The 19414-nt window shown below is 37.1% G+C and overlaps 1 protein-coding gene and 1 pseudogene across 2 annotated transcripts in view; both read right to left on the bottom strand.

Moving 5' to 3' along the window:
* The window catches only part of ZNF704 (zinc finger protein 704), a gene marked incomplete at both ends in the record, with an annotated part of 227770 nt that overhangs the window by 80595 nt on the left and 127761 nt on the right, over window positions 1–19414 (bottom strand). The window lies entirely within an intron of this gene.
* Window positions 14859–15271, bottom strand: LOC308262599 (small ribosomal subunit protein uS8-like; annotated as a pseudogene). The gene has a single exon. The product of its transcript is annotated as a small ribosomal subunit protein uS8-like (transcript).

Raw genomic sequence — 19414 nt, 5'->3', positions numbered from 1 at the left:
AACTGAGGGGGACAAAAAGCCAATAGAAAGCTTTCATTTCCCTAGTAACATGTAATATTCATCCATAGATATGTGAAAATTTTTTTTTTTTTTTTTTTTTTTTTGTGTGTGTGTGTGTGTGTGTTGCTGGAAATTGAACCCAGGGGCACTGTACCTCCGAGGTATACCCACAGCCAGATTTTTTCCCCTTATTTTGAAGCAGGGTCTCATGAATTGCAGAGTGCCTCACTAAGTAGCTGAGGCTGTCTGTGAAAATGGATCCTCCTGTCTCCGCCTCCCAAATATTGAGATTTCAAGTGCGCACCATCACATCCAGCTAAAAAATGTCCCTCAATCTTAAGAGATGTGGTTTAAAGACTTTAATTTTTTTATATTCAGTTGCTGATTAAAACTTTTAATGAATACCCTACTTATAACTTTAAGTATAACTCCTACCAGAAAAAAGTGGGTAGCAGTCTGAATTATTATGGTCAAAGGAAATGCAAAAATATTTATTTTAAATTAATAAATATATTTTAGAGGTATAATAAGGTAATCAATAAAAATCTATTTACACACACACACACACACACACACACACACACACACACACACTGGAAAAAAGTTCTATGGAGAATGTTGAGTAGAAAAAGAGTTAACAAGTTAGAAAAGAAAAATAAAAAATTTTCCAGTTAAAAAGTGGCTGAAGGGAGGCTGAGACACAAGGATCACAGGTTTGCAACCAGCCTCAGCATCTTAGCAAGGCCTTGTGTGACTTAGTGAGACCCTGTTTCAAAATAAAAAGAAATAGGGCTCAGGGTATAGCTCAGAGCAGAATGCTCCTGGGTTCAATCCCCAGTAAAACACACACACACACACACACACACACACACACACACACACACACACGAAGCCAGGTGCAGTGGTGCACTCTTGTAATTCCAGTACTTGGGAGGCTGAAACAGGAAGACCACAAGCTTGAGGCCAGTGTGCAGTAACTTAGCAAGATCTTGCTTCAACATAAAAATAAATAGGGATGGGAGTGTAGTATTATACACACAAAAAAAGTAGATGATGGTGGGTATTGAGTTCCTACATATTTAGATTCCATTGGAATGTGATGCTACAGATTTTATAAATAAAATATTGACTTCTGGGAAGATGGCAACCGAGAAAAGCAGTGTTTACAAGTCCTGCTAAAACTCGATCTCTGTTGCCACAAAATCAGCGCTTTTCACAGCCAGAAAATACCATCAGCAGAGAAATAAAAGATGTAAACACAAGGGACAGAGGAAAAAAAAGACCAGAAGAACAACCAGAGACCAGAAATTAAGCCTGCAATGCAGAAGCGGAGTCGCACCAGTGCCATCTTCCCTCACAGCACCAGGCTCCAGAGAGGAAAGGTAAGCAAGGAACTGAAGTGAGCAGATGCGGATCATTCGGGTGTAATTCAGCAGTTCTTTCAGCGCAATGAACGTCTTACTCCCAGTGGCCAAGCTCATCATGCCTTCCAGGGACTCAGAACGGAGCTCAAAACCAGAAAATAAATACGCCAGCCTCATGGCCAAGGGCGTCACAGTGGCACCATATTACCAGCAGCGACAGCGAGTTCACTGCACCCCACCACAGCTCCAGATCTGCGTGCACAATAACCATGAGTGTAATTGTGGTCCCTAAAGGAGATCTCTGTACTGTACTCCCAGGGACTTGTGTAGCTGTGATAATCTCCTTGGGCCAGATATTTTGCAGTCTAACCCAGTGAAGGAGTAGCTGTGGCAGAGATGCCACACCCTAGTTGCAGCTCCTCGTGGGCAAACACCCAGCCTGGCACCCCCACAATCTTGTGCAGCCTCAATTAGCTTCCTGGGTATAAGACTTTGTGATACAACCCAGTAAAGAAGTAGTGGCAGCTGAGATTACAACAGACTCGAGATAAAGAGCACCCTAAGTGAAGTCGTAGTGACCCAAGGATGACACAAAATTCTGAAATCATGGGAAAGAGGAACAACAATAGGGCAATGAATGCCCACAACTTTATATTATCAGAACCTGATAACACAGAAATTCAGAGATCTCCAGAAGATCAAATCAGGAATATAACTATAGAAATAATACAGGACTTTCAAAAAGAATTTAGAGAGAGTCTAAAAGAAATAAAGGAAGCGATCATTGAGGTAAAGGCATCAATTCAAAGTATAAACAATCGATTAGACCACATGGAGAATAGAATCTCGCTCCTAGAAGATGATCACTCCAAATACGAACGCATAATTTATAACTTAGAAAAAAATCAGACTGCAGGAATCTGACATTGAAGAAATATGGGCCCATTTTAAGAGAGCTAACCTAAAAATAATCAGAATAAAGGAGGGAAAAGAAGGTGAAACCAAAGGGATCAATAATCTTTTCAAAGAAATAATAGCAGAAAATTTTCCAAACATACAGCAAGAGGTCGATACACAGGTCCAGGAAACTTATAGAACTCCCTTTAGACAGGATCAGAGAAGATGATCCCCACGCCACATAATTGTCAAAATGACCAATGTGGAAGCCAAGCAGAGAATCTTAAAGGCAACAAAAACAAAGGGCCAAGTGACATTCAGAGGCAAACCAATTAGAATCACTCCAGACTTCCCAAACCAAGTCATGAGAGCCAGAAGGGCTTGGAGTAACATATTCCCAACTCTGAAAGAAAACAACTTCCAGCCAAAAATTTCCTATCCAGCAAAACTTTCTATCAAATTAGATGGGGAAATAAGAAGCTTCCATGACAAACAGATACTCAAGGATTTTATGTCTTCAAAACGAGCGCTAGAGAAAATACTCAAAGAGATTAACTACAAAGAAGAAATAGGTAATACACACCAGAACCAGATAAACAATATTTTCCATCCAGCAGACAACTAAGCAAAGAATATATTCATGTGTTTATTGGTTAAAATCTTTGGAGATTCATTATTTATTTCAGTCTTTTACCTATTTCTAAATTGTACTGTTTGCTTTTATTGTTGCTAATTTTTGGGATTTCTATTTGGAATATTAATATACCTTCAGATATAGCATTTGGAAATATTTTATCCCATTCTATGAGTAACTTTTAACTCTGTTTACATTGTCTTTGCATGTATAATATTTTTTTATTTTTTAGGAAGTTTGTTTATTCTTTTGTTGCCTGTGCCTTTGAAATCATATCCAAGAAATCACTACCAATTTCAATGTTGTGAAGTGTTATGACCCAGGTTTTCTTCTAAAAGTTTATAGTCTTAAGATTTACATTTAGGTCTTTTATCTATTTTGAGTTAATATTTGTGTATGGTGTTAGGTAAAGGTCCAATCTTATTCTTTTTCATGTAATTATTATTTTTCAATGATATGTAGTGAAAAGATTATTATTTCCTTCACCAAATGTTCTTGGAAACTTTGTCAAAAATAACTTGACCACATATGGAAGAATTTATTTCTAGGCTTTTTATTTTACTCCACTGGTTTATATATCTGCCTTTATAGCAGTACTACACTGTTTCAATTATTGTAGTTCTATAATGTTTGAAACCAGAAAATGTACGTCTTCTAGCTTTGTTCTTTTACGAGATTGTTTTGGGTATTTAGAGTTCATATTTCATGTTAGGATAGACTTTTTCTGAAAAAAAATGTACGATAATTTTACCTTAAAAATAAAGAAAAAAATATCGTCTGTTAAGAAAGCAAAAAGAAATACTGAAATGTTATCTCTAAGTGATCAAAAGTTTGATATCAGACAGATGAATCTGTTATGTGAGATTATCATTGTTAATTTTGGATAAATTGCTATAATATTAGATGTCAACCACTAAGCCAAGCATGGGAAGGGGGGATGGGGAGGGAATGGGGTGGGGGCTGGGTAGAGGCTAACTGGGCGATGTGTGCATGTATGTCTACACATGTTTTTATCCCATTATGATGTATGAATACAGTGCACCAATAAAAATTAAAAAAATAAAGTTCAATCTGAAAAAAATATTAATATTACATTCTTTGCAACTATTTAGGTCTAAAGTGCAAAACCTGAGGTCAGCTTTAAGATGTGAGAGTATGTATTGTTTTCTAAGTTCTTGTGGAAGATTCCTGGGCAAGGATTTGAAGGTTACTGATGCAGGAAGTAGCTTGTTGTCTGTGAGCTTTAAGCAGTGGAATGGGAAACAGTTGTTCTTCCGAGGTGGTAAATAGATGATCTTCTGTTTTAATGTTTCTATAGACCTTTCTCATCACTGGATATGAGGGAAATGCTATTTGGTAGTGGCTCAAACACTAGTTATCATCAACTTTTCTACTTCCAAACCATTCCAAGCCTCCTGAAAGACCCTGTATTATCTTTGTGCAAGTACATAAAATTGTGCTGCTTTGAAGATTCTTAGAAGGAATTACTTTTAAGTAATATGCCATCATTAATAATTACCAGTAGTATTGGATTTTTTGTAGTTATTTTTCTTCCTTTCAAATCAAAGTAGTTTATCCCCTATATTAGATTAGTCTTTAGTAAAGTCTGATGAAATATGAAGGAGGCAGTCAGAAGGGGTTAAGAGATATACATTTAGAGAGTCAAGGATGAGTCGAGGATGGTGTCAATAGTAAATCAAAATCCATGACACTTTCTATTTATAAAAACACTCTGGATATAGAATAGCAAGGTCATATTAATGACTCAATACCCTTTTCCAAGTTGATGCTGGGTTTGAGGTCATTTGATCACATACATTTTCTTTAGTTTACTTATGATAAATACCTATCTGCAAAATGGCACTTCTCAGGTCCCTCTCTAGCTTCATCCATTATCACAGATTACTATTATTATTTGTGGTACTAGGAATGGAACCCAGGGACTTTCTACCTTCCAGCTACACTCCCAGACCTATTTTATATTTTATTTGGAAACAAGGTCTCACTAAATTGCTGAGTCTCATTAAGTAGGTGAGTCGGGCTTCGAACCTGCAATCCTTCTGTCTCAGCCTCCCAAGCACTGGGATTATAAGCGTGTGTCACCATGCCTGCCTCATCATCATGGATTTAACTCTCAATACTCACTGATGATTCTACCAAATATCTCTCCTGTCCAGACCATCTAAAACTGAGTTCCTACTTGTCATTAGTGAAACCTTCATTAAACATTTGTAGAATCCAGAAACCCAGGAGTTTTCTAGGCCTTGCTCCTCATCTTAAGCTCTTACACCCAATCAATTCAATGTTCTATTGATCCTCCCCCCACCTCCCCAGTACCGGGGATGGAACCCAGGGGCATTCTACCTCCGAGCTACACTCACAGTCCTATTTTTTATTCTTTATTTTGAAACAGGGTCTCACTGAGTTGCAAATGGCCTAAGTAGCTGAAGCTGTGAACCATGATCCTCCTGTCTCAGCCTCCCAAATGCTGGGATTACAAGCGTGTGCCACCACGCCTGGCTTCTATTAATCTTACTTCAGGAAAAACACTAAAATCTTGGTCCGATTTTGATTTTCTACCACCTCTGTTAAGTACTGATTTTCCAAACAATAGCTTCTTTTTTTCTTTTGGGACAGCAGCATGTCTCTATGTTCCCCAGGCTGGCCGCACACTTTTGTTCCTCCTGCTTCAGCTTCCTGAGTACCTGGTATTATAGACATGTTCCACAGAGCCCAGCTAACAATAACCTCTTACCTGTTCTCCCTGGCCTGGTTTCTACCCCATTTTCTCTTCACAATGCCATACAAGCAGTTGTTTCAGAAGCTGAGTGAGATCATGCTATCCCAGTTCTGAAAAATTTCCAATCGCCCTCCACTGTTTATCATTTAAATTCACATTTCTCAGTGTGGTTTATAAAGCCCTTTGTGTTCTGCTGTGTGTCTACTTTTAGATACCTCCTACTTCTCCCATGTGCAAAAGCAAAATCCCAGGACTTCAGGAATAAGACATGATGTTTGTGTTACAAAATAGTAGGTAGATACATACATGCCACTTCTCTGAAATACCTGGTACTTAATTCATTTTATTAGAGGTTCTGGCAAAGTGCTATAATGGTGGGGCAGAAGGGTCCCGGGAAAGGTTTTCTGGAAGAAAAGCCAAATCCTGAAAGGTTTGCTTAGGATAGGATTGCCAGATAAAACTCTGGACTCCCAGTGAGATTCAAATTTCAGAGAAACTATAAATAAAAATTTTATATATTCCATGTAATACTCAGGGCATATACAAACATGTATAAGCAGTGTTTATGTGACATTCAAATTTAAGCAAGTATTTTTATCTACTAAATTCAGCAACCATCACCTTAAGTCTATGTAAATTCTTGAGAACAAGAATCGGGACAAGAAAACAGAGAATGGCAAGTTGCCCAATGTAGGGAGAATCACATGTGTGCAGGGTTTGGGGAAAAGGGGACCTTACAGGAAACACTGTTAGGAAAGTAACTGGGGCCCTGCCAGAGGCTTTTGAATGACCTTGGTTTGTCACAGAAGAATATGATGTCATCCTTTAAACTTATGTTTAGCAATGAAACACAGACAATATCTTTTATGAAATGTAGAATGTATATATAAATTTTTATGGACCTAACTCCTCTCTCCCTGGAGTCTTACTATTAATATTGGTTATATGAGTTCCAAACACATCTCGAACCATTTTCTTTAAATAGAAAGAGAAGTATTTTCTACAAGATAAATTATATGTTCACACTTAAACGAACAGCTATTGGCAATACTGAACATTATTTTCTAGATGTATTTCAAATGCAGGCAGTGATTCACAAGCACATTAAATCTAAGATAAAACAAACTAATGAATATCTACAGCAAGGAATGGACCAATAAATTACTATCTTAAGTATACAATATGCATTGATTTGAATAAGATTTAACGTCATATATTCAGAAAAAGAGCACACTGAAATACTGAAAATTTGAATCACAGATGTAAAATTAATGGTTAAAAAACTAACACATTATTTATTCATTATTCTAACGAGTACAGAACCTCTTACTTTAAAACAAATCATTCAGATTAACAATGATAAAAACAAATTAGCAGTTTTGCTTTTTCTACTGCATAAATACCACTGTTTTTTAATTTTTGTTGCATATTATATTTTTGTATTTTTATGTGGATCATATTGAAAATGGCATATAATCAGATAGTGCTTCTTTTTTAAAATCAGGTTGAATTCAGCTCCGATAAAGCAAGAATTCCCATGACATACGTGTTTAGGAATCTTTTTTTTTTTTTAACAAAAAATGTAAGCATGGGGGAAATTATCCTGTACCTGTGATTTAAAAAAAAAGTTATAAAAAGACATATTTGAATAATTGGAGAACTTTCAAGATGAAGTGGACATTAGATGCTAATGAGGAACTACTTTAAGGTTGTGGCTATCAAGAACAACTGTGGTTAAGTTTAAAATAAAAGTATTTTCTTTTGGAGGTACATACTCAAGTATTATGGGTGTAATGATATAATGTCTGGAATATGTTCTTAAAATACCTCACTTAAAAAAAGGAATGGGGAGTAGATGAAATAAAGCTGCCTGAATGTTGATAAGAGTTGAAGTGGGGTGATGAGTATGAGGATATCAGTATATGATTTGGTTCAGTGTATATTTGAAGATTTCTATAATAAAAGGTAAAACAAAGCAGGACTTTTTCATGAATGAATAATTTCCTCAAAGTATCCTTTACATTTTCCTTTTAATTCATGGTAAAACCCTTCCCCTCTCCCTCTCCCACCCCCATATGGTTATTAAGCAGTTGAGTATGGGTATCTTATTAAAGATGACTCATTCATTAAGGACATGCTAAAGACCAGGCACTATGCTTAACGATGACCATGCAATATTCATTTAAAGTTTGCAACAATCTCTTGATCTTGGCTTGATCTCCATTTTACAGATGGAGAAACTAAGACTTGGAAAAGTAACACAATTCTGTCACAAAGACTGTACACACATCTGTGTTAGGATCCAGCTTGCCTGACTTCAATCACTACCTATACTGCCTAGGTAAAATGGCAACAGTTTAAAGAAAGATATTCATAATACACATTATAATGAAAAGAATGTGAAAATTCACTCACATATTTTTCCCTTGCCACAGCCATTTAGCTCAGGGACAGACCTGTGACCAGCTCAGACCCAGCATCGGTTCATTCATAGATCATGCTGTTATTTTAAGTAGAAGAGGGGAAACATACTGTTCTCAGACAAAGAAGTAGAAGCAAAGAGAAGCAACAGAAGTCTCTTCTCATTGATAACAGCAATTCTGCAACTGCTTAAAAAAATACAAAATAACCAAAATGCACAGTTTGCTTTTTTGTGTGTGTGCCTTCTGATGCCTGGTTATATTTTGCAGGAGTTCGCTTCGGGTTTTAAATAATTCATCATGCAGTGCCTCTTGTTTGGCGCAGGCAGGCAGGGGGTGGATGGAGGAGGTAGCGAGGGAGAGGAGCTTGGAGGACGCATATCATACAAGTGAGGAACTGGCACAGCTGCAGCCCCGTGAGACCCCGCCCCGATGAGCTCATCCCTTGGCAGTGCAAATTAGGATGACATAATGTTTCTGGAGAGCTCCTTCCAGCCCTTTGCAGCAGGAGCGCTCTTGCTTTTCCTGAGCACAGGAAAAATTAGCATCGGTATTTCTAGCTGTTCCTGAGGAAGTGGCATTTTATTCAAGGGTGTTGTGGGATACATAAAACATTGCCTGCATTACTATCAGCTCCAGTGTAAAAGAAAAACAGTTTATCCACATATAAGTCACTGATTATTGCATTTATCAAACTATGAAGGCAACCAGCATTCTTCAAGAACAGGGTCCCCTTACAATGGTATGAGAGAGTCTTGGGAGTGTTTCTTCCAAAAATTTTTAGCCCAAGAGTATAAAAAAATAACCATAGCACTAGTAATAGTAATAACCATTATCATTTATTTAGTTCATGTTTTCTGGAAGAACAATACTAAATATTTTACATATACCATCTAATTTAGTCCCTATTACAATCCTGCCAATTAGGCACTACCATTTCCACACATGTATACGCTTCTTCAATAAGGAAACTGAGGCTCAGCAAGGTAGGCAGTTAGCCCAAGGTTGGACAGCAATTACTGGCAAAGCTGATTTGACTATTTTATAGCTCACACTATTGATCACTCTGCTACAGTCCACATAGCTATATAGGTACATTGCTGAACAATGTGTAGCATTGTTTAATAACAACTGAAAATAAAATACAGAAGGGAGGACTCTTTTGACCAAGGCATCACACGTGATCAAAGCCAGGGCAGCTTACATTGCCTGGCAGTTTTCACTTTGTTAGTTATTCCCATTTTGCTAAGAAAGTAAGGCAGAGTAATATTTACTAGGGCAGACCTTGAGCTAAGTATTTTGTACAGCTCAGTCATTTAACATAACTGCCTCATGTGGGGTAGTTATCATTATCCTGATCTATAGGTGACGACAACCAAAGAAGTGCAGTGACTTGCCCAAAGGCATAAGGTAAGTGGGATGTCTGGCATTTGCATCCAGAATGATTTATTTCTGAAGAAGCATGCCATAGTAAGACAAGGGAAGGTTTGGGAGTCCATGGATCTGGGTTTGAAGTACAGCTCCCACACTTACTTTGTAATCTTGGTCAAGTTATTCATCTTCCTGAGTCCCACCTTCTGGGACCAGAAAGGATGAAGGACAGAGGAAAAGAGTGGATGGAGAAGGCAGGCTGAAAAATACCAGGGAAGAAGTATGGCAAAATAAAGAGTGTATGTGTGGGTCAGAGGGGTAAGATCTGAGCACAAGCTCCAGCCCCCAAGTTGGGCAGCTTCAAGCAATTTGGTGATACACACTCCTCACAGTGTTGTTGAGAGGCTCAGGCAAGACAATGAAAAACGTTCTGAACTCAGTGTTCAGAGGGCTCCAGGAAGGGAGGGCATAGAGGCTGAGAACAGGGACCCAGGCAGCCTCCACAAAGTCCGAAGCCAGACATCCTTCCCTTGCCTCATGCAGGGTAATCCTGAGTTGCTGTTTTAAGTGGGAGCCAATCACTTTCCTGTGATTTTGTTTGTTTTGGTTTTGAAGATTTTCCACCAGAACCTACTTCCCTCCTGCTCTCTCATGCTTTGGTTCCAGCACTGGTGGCAGTGTGGGCAAGAGCAGCCTGGCTGGCAGGCAATTGAGGACTTGAGCTCAGCTGTGGTGCTGATGAGCAGAGCCACAGCCCTGGCCCTGGGGGAGTCCACTAGGGGGCAGAACCTGTCCTGCCAAGTGAGAGATCAGTAAAGGTGTTCTGATTGGGTATGGCCAAATCTCGCCCATGGAGAATAGAGTTTGGTTATTACTAGAGCCCTTTGGAGCCAGGATCAAATTTCCAATCAGCCTCAGCACAGAGAATCACCTAGATGTGTGTTCCTTATGTGTTGGCTAGCTTGTCATAAAACTACATGTCCAGTTCTGACACCTATTAAACAAATTGGGCAGATTGATATTAACTACACCAAATATCTGTGCCATGAAAAGCCAGAGCAGAATGTGCCTGGAAAGATGCTATAGTAGCACTAAGAAATAAACTCGAAGCTTCAGTTATATGGCAAGGAAGAAGATTTAAAATTGTTATCCATGTGAAACCAATTCTTTTCTTTCAGTTAAAAGGATAAACACATATCTGGAAAATATTGCATATATAGTGTAACTATATCATATACATACTGTATGGATTTCATATCCTTCATAAATAATTGTGGATTTATTTAATTGTGGTCCTAGGTAATAAGGTATCATAATCCCTAACAGTAACAATATATTTTAATTTCTAAGAAAGATTACTTTCCTTCAACTGTAGAAGCATCTTTTTTTTTCTCTCTCACTTTTTCAAACTACATCTTTACAAACAACATTACTTCTGAACCTTTGCCTTTGCACAGTAAAGCTGGTGGCCTAGTCTAGGGATAAGTTCATCTCTGTAATGAAGTCACTCAAACAAAGTGAGTCAAATCTGTTACAAATTTTGAAATAAAAGATGTGACATGGATGCCTTATATGCCCAGATTTTATTTAAATTCTGAAGAAACAAATATAATCATATTGTTTAACAACTAGAACTGACTTAAGATATTTACTTAAAAGGCTTTTATATCTGCAGAAACACTGAATTCATTTAAGGATTTCATTTTAGACAAAAGAGACTAGTTGTTTTAGTCAGCTTTCTGTAACTATACTAAATACCTGAGATAATCACCTTATTAAGACAAAAGGTTCGTTCTAGCTCACAGTTTAGGAGGTTCTAGTCCATAATCTGTTAGTCCCATTACTTTGGGCCTTTGATAAAGGAGCACATTGTGGCAGGAACATGTGGTGGAAAAAACTACTCCCTTCATGGACAAGCATTGACGAGGAAAGGGCCAGGCTCCTCTTTTCAAGGGCACAATAGCAATGACCTAACGATCTACCACTAGACCCACTTTGCAGGAGCACCATGCTGGGGGCTAATACTTTTTAACAAATGATACTTTAGGAGACATTCAACACTTAAACCATAGCACTGGTCTAAGAGATGATGGATTTAATTTGATTTTAGGTAGTTATGACCGTATGACAGCCACTAAAGTGACATTTGAAGATAGATGCCCCTACCCATCATGAACAAGAACAATGTTCCATCTCTAAATAGACAGCATCTGCCATTTCACAATTGATACCAACATTTAGGGAATTTGTTAACCAGAATTACTACTAGTGAATCCTGTTATTTTAAATACTTGCTAAGACAAACTAGTAAAAGCAACAAATACTTACTAAAATCAACTAATAAATGAAAACAGGCAGTTTTTCTGTAAAAGCAATGAATACTTACTAAAAGCAACTAGTAAATGCAAACAGGCAGTTTTTCTAAACAAACCAGCCAGTTATATATCATGTTAACTTCTACTGATATAACACAATCAAGGTATGGTATGTGTGTTGATTAAAATATGTAATTACTAATGCTGTACACATATGATACATTTTTAAAGGCTTGGATTCCATAATGATATATTTAACCCTAATATAGCACAAATACACCATAGCATTAAAAGAAATATACTGATGGGATCTTAATACTCCAAAATAATTTTTATGAATTTTAACTCTTGCTGCTTTCTATATTTATGAAAATACCAGATAGTAATAGTTGAATGCTACAGAGCTGGATAACATTAAAGTGGAATTTTAATCTCTCTTATAATGTATATTTTTCATCTTTATGGTATTTAAGGCTAATCCAAAGGCTAGTTACCAAGGACTAAAGCAATCAACAATTTAACAGTGCAAAAATCTCATATCATATCAAGGCAGAATTTTTCCAAAATAAAAAAAAGCCCTGTTCAAACAAACAATACTGTCTTCAGAGGCTTAAAAAAATTCAATACAGACCAATTTTATGTGCATAGAGTATAGGAGAGACTATGACTTTGTATTATCTCTTATCCTAATTTGGAATTAACAGAGTTTCTTAGATTTGTACCTTGGTATTTTTTCACTGGTTTTGGAAGATTCATAGTTAATGTATCTTCTAATACTGTTTTTTGCCTCTCTCTTCTCTCTTTTGAAAATCCAGTATATACTGTATTCCCTCCTGTGAGTTTTCTAATCTTTGGTTCTTTGTATCTTGTTCCATTTATTAATTCCTTCCCCCCCTAATTTCCTCTTTTCTACATCTCATCTCTGGTTTGGTAAATCACGGTATCATTCAGTATTCAGATACTTGAGTAGTGTCTTCTCGCAGTGGCTCAGGGATGACTGTGTGGCCAGTGGACATGGTGTAAGTGGCAGTGCGTCACTTTTGACGGGAGGTCACCAAAGGCTCTGTAGATTTTGCTTTGCTTGCTTGGATTTACAGTAGTGGGGGAATCCAGCCACTGTGTCATGAGGCCACTCAGACAGCCCCTACTTCCCAGGGAAGTTCACATCACAAGGAACCAACCACTGAGTGAGTCCCCTTCAGGTTGCTCCAGTCCTGGTGAAGTTTCTAGGAGCCTGTCCCTGCTGAGATCTGACAACAGCTTCAGGAAAGACCTCCAAAAAGAATGGGCCCAATTACATACTTCAATCTTGACTCAGAAACTATGAGAAAGGTTAAATGATTACTGCTGCCTTGAGTAACTAGGCCTTGGGTGATCTGCTACACAGCAATAAATGGCCAGTCCACTCATCTGTTAAGCATTAAATTTCAGTTCTTGGATTTTTTACTTGGTTCATAGTGGTATTTTCAAGTTCTCTTAAAATATTCTAGTCTTTAAAAAAAATCTCAGCTGGTCATGGTGACACATGCCTGTGGGAAGCCGAGACAGGAGGATTGAAGGTTCAAGACCAGCCTCAGCAATAGTGAGATTTTCAGCAACCTAGTGAGAATCTGTTTTAAGATTAAAAACTAAAAAAGACTGAGGGTATAAGCCAGAGACAGAATGCTCCTGGATTTAATCCCCAGAAGCATAAATAAGTAAATAAATAAATAAATATCTCATAGAATACATAAAACACTTAAAAAGTATTTCTGATACATTTATTATATGGAGCCCCATGTTTCCATGCCCATAATTTTCTTATCTTTTCTCCCACCCATACTATCTCATTTTTATGATTATTAGCTGAGTAGTGGATAGTATATATGAAAATCTATAAAAATAATTTAAAACTTTGATGACATTCTCTTCCTTGAAAGATACTTTACGATTGTCAGATATAAAATCCGGCAATCTGAGATTATCCCAATGTAACTTTTTTTGGGGGAGTACCAGAGATTGATCCCAGGGACATTCTATCTCAGAGCTACATCCTCCAGACCTGTTTTTTATTCTTTGTTTTGAAACAGGGTCTCTTCTCACTAAGTTTTAGAGGGCCTCACTAAGTAGCTGAAGTTGGCCTTCAGCTACTTATTACCTGTGACACTTCTGCCTAAAGTTCCCAAGTACTGGGATTACAAGCGTGAACGACCAGGTCCAGCTCCCAATGTAATTTCAAGGATTAAAAATGACTTGAAGTTGAGCTTCAGACACTGAGAGGACCAGTCTACTTAGAGTTCATTCTTACTCCCAGTGGTGGCCATTCAGTGTCTCAATCCAAAGTGTGGATTGAATATTTCCTAGAGTCATCTCCAGCTTTGGTGGGTTCTAGACTACAAGTTTTATCTCCCTATTTTACAGGGTTGTCAAAAATTCTGCTAACGTTCTCGGTTTCTTGCTTGTGTCTTCTAGGTTTAGCAGACATCTGAGTGGAAAAGTGGCCCCACAGGCAGGCTTTCCTCTCAATTTCTTTTCCATATCTTTCCCAAAATTCTGCCCTGTTAGATTTCTAATGTCTCCTTGAAATTTGGGGGGGGGTTATTTTGCCCTGCTTTTATTGCTTGTATTGGGAAAAGTAGGAATGTTATTTTATTAGCTAATCTAGAGTCAGAGTTCTCTCAGAAAACAAATACTATGTACATTTTTTTTTTTTTTTTTTTTTTGCCACAGGTCAGATAGCACCACTACTCTAAAACTCCTCAGAAACTGAAGGAATCAGTGTTTTTTTTTTTTTTTTTTTTTAAATGAAGTAGTGAAGAACTTCCCAATCCATTTATAATAAGTTATCTGGTCACAGTAAAATGTGAAAAACTGCTATTGAGAGAAAGAAATAGTTTCCACAAGTCTGTTAAGAAAATCTCTGCAAGGCTGGATCACTAGCCAAGCAAGAAATTTCTCTTCATATTTAGTATTCAGAAAAGGATACAGCTTCCAGTTCTATGCAAAACCAGTAGCCATGCTGTAAGGACTCTCAATCAGTTCCATGAGATATATAAGGGAATATTCTTCAGTGTTTTACGAATTGTATGATTTTTTTTGTCTGTCCATAGAGGCTTTTATTGTACATGTTTCACAACCCTAGAAAAATACCAGGATTTTCTCTCCTGTGTGTTTCCGTCTTGCTTCCTCCTGGTCCATGATGCCAGCAGAGGTTGTCAGCAGAGTGAAACCAAAGTGATGGGATGGGAGGAGATTATTCTGCCATTTTCCTAGGTCTTTGAGCTGCACATCAAATCAGGGGCTCATCATGCCACTTGTTTAAACCTGCCAGTGAAGTTCACAACAATTTTCCCAGCTCTGTGGTCATTGATGATTTCAAATTAGCCAATGTAACCATGCTTCATCATCACAGTTAGAAACCCGACGATGACTTTGGAGCACAGTCTAATAAGGACCTGGCCTTTGCCTCTCTTCTTGGCATTGTTGATGCTCTTGAGAGCATCAGCCGGGACATTCATGCGCACCATTATGGCAGCACAGAAAGATGGCGGAAAGAGCTGTATAATATTCTTAATAAATCAGGCTGCCTACCTAAAGATTAGTTGTTGAACATGAGAAAAGAAGATAAGTTCCAAACACATAAGGAAATATGACTATTAATCACAAGCATTTCATATCTCATATAATATAAAACAAGATAAACTAATAATTAAACTTTCAGGTATTTTGGATTAAAAATGGAGGAAATAAATTTCTAGATGGGGAAATATAATTTTCCAAAAATATTTTAGGTATGCATTATAGATGAAAATCATCTTATTTATTTTACTGAAATATAGTTTGAGTTTACCTAAACTATAAAAACAATTTATCACAATTATTTAGCAAGTTTTATCATGTAGTCCAGTAAAATTACAGGATTTTAAAGGAATCACAGGATTATAGAGTTATAGCATCAATTTATATTTTGGGGATTCAAATGTTCAAGTAACTTATTTATTATATTTTTAACACCAGCACTATCTGTTGATGATTATCTGCCACCTGGAACTGGCTCTCCACATAAGACATCCACAAAAGGGGGTCTACTTACACAATTATTATAAAATTTCTCTGCATGTCTCAGATTCCTCTGATTGCCTACTCTTTCCAAACCATCATGAAAATTGCTATTCCTCTTCCTCTTTACTCCATATACATCTCCCCAGTTTCAATTTCCTCAATTTTTTAAAATTGGTGCACTGTAATCATACATCTTGATGAAGTTCAGGGTGATACAGGCATTCACGCACACAACACTTGTTGAGCCCTCCCCCAGTTCCCACCCTACTCCTTCTCCCTCAACACCTTCCCCTGCTCAACTCAGTGACTGACTTTGATAAGTCTGCACATGTACATCATGTCCACTGAGGTGTTTCTCTCTTCAAGCCCCCCCTCCCCATCTCCCTCAGTTAGGTCCCCTCCTTCACTTCTCTAAGGTTTCTCAAAAAATTTTTTTTGTGTGTGTGGTACTGGGGTTCCTGGAAGCCCTTCTACCTCTGGGATATACTCCCAGACCTATTTTATATTTTTTATTTGGAAACAGGGTCTCTTAAGCCAGCTGAGGCTGGCTTCCAACCTGCGTGATCCTCCTGTCTCCGCCTCCCAAGGGCGGGGATTACAAGTGTGCACCACCACGCCCGGCGGTTTCTCAAATTTTTAATGGCCACTGGGTCTTCTACCTGGCTTTCAAGGTTTGAGCATCACTGGTCCTTACCTACTTATTCAAAATCATTTCCCAGTCCTTTTCAGACAACCTCTCACACGGTGCTTATTAATTTTGAGTCCGTTCTAGCCTAGATGCTCTCCTTTCTTTTTACCTATCCAAACTATATCAGTTATTACCTTCATTATCAAAGACCAAATGCTACCTTATCCTATACATCTTCTCTGTCAAACCTATCCACAAGTGTCATTCTATTCTTTTCCCTCCCTCCCTCCTCCTCCTTCTTTCTCTCCTTCCTTCCTTTCTTTCTTTCTTTCTTTCTTTCTTTCTTTCTTTCTTTTTTCTTTCTTTTCTTTCTTTCACGGTACTGGGGATGGAACCCAGGGGCACTCTACCTCCGAGCTACAGTCCCAGTCTTATTTTTTATTCTTTATTTTGAAACAGGGTCTCACTGAGTTACAAAGCACCTCACTAAGTAGCTGAGGCTAGCCAAAAACTGTGATCCTCCTGTCTCGGCCTCCCAAATGTGGGGATTACAAGGGTGAGCCACCACACCTAGCTGTCATTCTTTTATTTGAAAATAAATTTGACTCATGGTTTAGAATGCAAAAATTCAAAGAGTATTCTATATATTTTCTATTTACTAGTAAAGTTGCAAACCAGCTGAGCCAGGAGAATCTTCTAAAATACCACACACAAAGACCTAAGATTTTTTTAAATGCTAATTTTAAATTAAAAAAATGTTTTTAAAATATACTTCACTTGAGACTCAAGCTAACCTAGGAAGTTTCATTAGGCTGTGATGAGCTGCCTCACCCCAGGAATTACCCTTTGATTCAAATCTTGGCTCTGTCGATTATCATCCATATATCACATATGGGTGAATAAATCTCTCTGTCTTAATTTCCTCATATGTAACGTAGAGATACAGACACTTAACAAGTTACTGTGTGACTTACATTAGATAATAAATGAGTGTAACATGCTTAACACAGTAGATGGTTCATTAAGTGTTGGGTTTTATAATGATCAAAGCTATCTTTTCTTTAGAGAAGTTGAGAACAGAATGGTGGTTATCAGAGGATGGGGAGAGTGGAGGGAGGATGGAGAAAGATTTTTCAACGGGCTTTAAGTTATAATTAAAAAGGAATAAGAAGCTCTGTAGTACTACTGCACAGAATTATGACTATAGATAACAATCACGTATTACCCATTTTAAAAAAAAAGCTAGCAGAACGGATTTTGAAAGTTCTAATCATAAAGAAATGATAAATGTCTGAAGAGGTAAATATGTTTAACTTCATATAAACATTATGTAATGTATATATGAACAGTATCCTGTTAATATGTGATATATGTTTTTATATATCAGTTAAAAATAAAAGTAATTTAGAAAAAAAGAAAATGTAAGGGAAAAAACTTGCCTTTCCCAATGATATTGAAACTTCAAATATGATTCTAAATTCAAGAAAAAATACTTACAAATTTTGATGATAAAAATCAGTAAGTAACTTCCTTGCTACAAGATAGAATTTTCTAAACTTGAAATGTGGCTAGTCTGAACTGAGATGTTCTGTGTCAAATAAATACATTTTAAAGTTTTTGTTAGAAAAATTTAAAATATATCATTAGTATTTAAAATATTATGTGTTGAAACAATATTTAGGCATAAATTATATTATTAAAATAATATCACCTGTGTCTTTTTACTTTTTAAAATGTAGCTATTTTTAGAAAACATAAAATTAGCCGGGCGTGGTGGTGCACCCTTGTAATCCCCACACTTGGGAGGCAGAGACAGGAGGATCGCGCAGGTTCGAAGCCAGCTGCGCACGCTGGCTTAGGAGACCCTGTTTCCAAATAAAAATGTAAAAATAGGTCTGGGAGTATAGCCCGGAGGTAGAAGGGCTTCCAGGAACCCCAGTACCACGAAAAACAAAAAACATAAAATTACACGTCTCACAATATGTTTTTTTGCAACAGCACTGCTATAGAACATTAAATCAGCATTGAGAGAATTACCTCACTGAATTATATCCTGGGGCTCTGAAAGAGTTAATACATCTCTCCAAGGTACTATTTGAGAGCAATTCAATCACAAGGGAACACAAAGCGAAACATGTCACAAACTGCTAATCATATCATTAAATATAGTCTCCCCTGCTGCAGAGTGTAATCATTTATGAGAGCAAAGAGCTCAGGGACTTTTGGAAAATTTCAAATATCCATTCAAAAAATCTTCTTGTCATCCTTGCTAAATTTGTCATGATCTAATCTGGATGCAATCTAGTGCATGACATTTTTATCACAATTCATGAATGCGCTCAGCTGGCACAAATACATTTATTTATGCACAAAGCCAGGAAAAGGGTGATCTCTGCTCAAAATAATATGCTTAACTAATGAACCATCTTTTTTTTTTTACCACTAGAGAGTCCAGAGGTAACGAGAAGACACACATGAGCTACCCAATATTCAATATTCAAGTAGATAATTATATGGTTTATTTAAACTAGAAGATTAACAGACATCTTTTTTAATTGATCCTCAAAGTTCAGTATTTCCTAAGTTTTTTTTTTACTTATTCCCTGATATTAGTAAATTGCTATAAAAACAAAAATAGACAAAAAGAATGTCATGGATTGAGAGACTCTACCTTTAAAATGTCTATGGTTAATCATTTAGAAAAGCACTTTCAACATGAATGATTAACTTTTTAAATGTTTACAGTTTATAATGAAGAAATGTCTGTTTTAAGAAGACACTCCTCTCTTCAATTTTTACAACACTATATAGCATTCTTTTTCTGTTTTTACCCCTCTCAGTTTTTTCTTAAGTATAGGCATTGTCATCTCTATATACTGGTTATATAAAAAATTTAAATTTCAAAATTCATAATTCAGGAACTAAATAATTCTACTTTGTTTTGAGCTCCTATGGAGTTTTAAAACAATGTTACATTATATTTTTTATGTCAGCCCCTACTTCT

This window comes from Muscardinus avellanarius (assembly GCF_963383645.1).
Source record: "Muscardinus avellanarius genome assembly, chromosome: 4".
NCBI lineage: Eukaryota > Metazoa > Chordata > Mammalia > Rodentia > Gliridae > Muscardinus > Muscardinus avellanarius.
This window is presented reverse-complemented; position numbering and strand designations above follow the sequence as displayed.